Genomic DNA, 2,742 nt, shown 5'->3' on the forward strand with positions numbered 1-2,742 from the left:
GGGGGGGGGGGGGGGGGGGGGGGGGGGGGGGGACAGGCAGAGCATAAACAACAAAGGTGCCTCAACCTCACTGCCTCCCAAAGGACTGACCATCATCATGCTGAGTTAACAGTGTCACCCGTTTCCACTTGGTCAGACAAAGATTGAGAAGGTGGGCTGAGGTGGGCTGAGGTTATAGGCGGTTTCTGTCTTCGCTCCTTTCGGCCAGCGCTCACCGGAATTTTCCTAAAAGCTTGGGATTACAAACAAAACATATTTTCCGGGTCACCGACAACAAACACAGTTCTACAAGGAGTGCGACTTCTCGGTAATTACTTTCCAAACAGAGAGCCATCACCGCGGACGCGCCAGGAGCCACGATCGGTGGTTTGAGCGTTCGTTAACCCGTACTTGCGGCGTACGTGCGTAACATGCAGTGCCGCTTTTGAATTATTCTGACTCCCATCGTTGTACAAGTGAGGAGACAAGAGAGATGTCAGAGGCTAAGTTCATCAGTGGATTCTGATGAGGTTGGCGCTCGCCGTCGCAGAGAGCGAGCACGCCTCACTGAGTTCCAATGCAGCAGCTACGCCTTTTTCGAGACGCTCCAATCAGGACGTTTCCGTCTCCTATAGAAAAGTGAGTTTTGAGACTTGATAAAGTACCCTGACTTTGTGCTAAACAAAAAAAAAAAAAAAAGACGTGATTATGGGGTTTGGGACAAAAGCTTTCAGAATGATTTGGTTCCATAAAAATTCCTTTCAACTTAATGAGATCTGTTTTTTATAGTCTCGCTGTCCTCCTGGGTGTAATTATAAAATTCCAAAGCAATCCATTCACAACAAACATAAAGCAGGATTCCTTTTTTCTGCCTTACATCAAAGGCTTTTGACACGAAGGGCTATGTAAACACTTGCGCCCTGAGCTTATATTTCTTTCCCGTCAGCATCCGTCTGTGGACTTATCCCAGCGATTCCTCAACTGAATGAATTAATCATTATCTAAACACACAAAACAGCAAGAGTCAGCTAACAAGAGGCCCCCGCTGGCTGACCGCAGCGTGTCAGTGTCAATAGCAGCAATGTTTAGTGGACTCAACACCGACGAAACAACGAGGAAAACAATTCGCGGGGTCGGGCGGTTTTTAAGATACTGCGACTCGGGGTCTAACAGGGTTGCCTCTGGTGCTAAATTGCACTCAGAGCGCAGATTATAGCTGGAGTCCACCTATAGGCTCACCTAGCAGTTTCCACTGCAGCCCCGGCTTTGGAAACAGATGATAAATAAATCAAAGCGCGCTAAGCACTGCTTCCACATGGCGATCGCCTCCTTCATAGCGTCTGCACCTCATCAATCACGCCATTGTCTGCTTGAAAGGCGAGCCTTGTAAATGTCATATCCACTCAAACCCAAGGAGAGGCGGATCAGAATGCGGCTCAGTGTTTTTTTTTTTCCCTTTTTAATTGGATAGTGTAATTAAACTAAAAAACCTTGCTAGACTGCCTTTTGACAGGACAGATGAAGACCCCTTTTAATAGGGCTGTGAAACATATTTGTTAAAAGGATGAGGCAAGACGCGCTATATGATTGGGTGCCCTTTTGTGTCGTACTTTTCATTTATGATTAAAACAGCAAAAGAAAAATAAAATAAGAAGGTGTCTACGTGGGAGGGGGGGGGGGGGGATTTCCTAAAAGCTGGCTGTAGATAGACATAATTAATGAAATTCTCCATCCAGGTTCTACAATTTCTTGGAACCAATTGGGGGGGGGAAAGAAAAAAAGGAGGGTTCACATATATTACACACACCAATCAGGTGCATATATATCAAAGCATATGTTGTGCAGCATTTGTGAAGCATTCATCTTGGGACCGAGCGATTAGGAGAGGTAGAGCTTGTTCTTGATTAAAGTAACAACTGAGAGAGGCCAAGCTATAATATTGATTACATGCACAAACGGGACACGGGTCACTTTGCTACCCACACATGCTTTCTATTTAATTTCATTAGCAGCGTTCCTTCCCGATGTTCTAACGTTACACAAGCGACCAGAGGAACAACGGGCATGCAAACAGCACGGGACGAAAAAACCGCAACTCGCCGTTACACGCCGAGGGGTGGTAAAAGTAGCAGCCCCACGCTCAATATCCCGGCGCTTTGGAGTTCATTTCGATGGTTCCTGGTGAGAACCTGAGAGGCAGAGTTAGGCATCAGTACGAGAGATCGATAGGACAGGGCCGCGCAAATAAATCAGCACGCTCCAGTGACGTCTGTCATAAAGCTCCTGCCACAGTCGCAGCTCTCAGCTTTATGGCGGCGCTGAGTGTTATTGCAATCTTTTGATAGCCTTGGTTAATTTATCTGATTACAAGAGCATCCAAAGAGCAAACCGGACTCACCGTTTCACGTGCCGCATTGACGCAGTGCCAAGACTTAAGCAAGAGTCAAAAAAAAAAAAAAAGATAAAAATCACATAGTTTACTTCTTGCAAATACATTGAAAAGTGAATTTAAGTGTTTATACGCTTGTATGGCCAGTAAATCTGGTGGTGTGTCAAACACTGTAAGTATCTCTCGCTTCAGTCGTCAGGTAAGAAAATCAGACAGAAAATCCGCAACAAAGTTTTGGGTTTTACAGCCAGTTGTTGCTGCAGGAGACGTGGGAAACTCATGAAGTCCGACAGTTCTGTTCTGAAGTTTGCACCTGATCATCGTGAGCCTGGATGTCACGCAACAGCTGTTTTTTTGCGGGTGGGGTGTTTGGC

The sequence above is a fragment of the Poecilia latipinna genome, unplaced genomic scaffold, assembly GCF_001443285.1.
Source record: "Poecilia latipinna isolate Pla-1442-1.1 unplaced genomic scaffold, P_latipinna-1.0 Scaffold587, whole genome shotgun sequence".
NCBI lineage: Eukaryota > Metazoa > Chordata > Actinopteri > Cyprinodontiformes > Poeciliidae > Poecilia > Poecilia latipinna.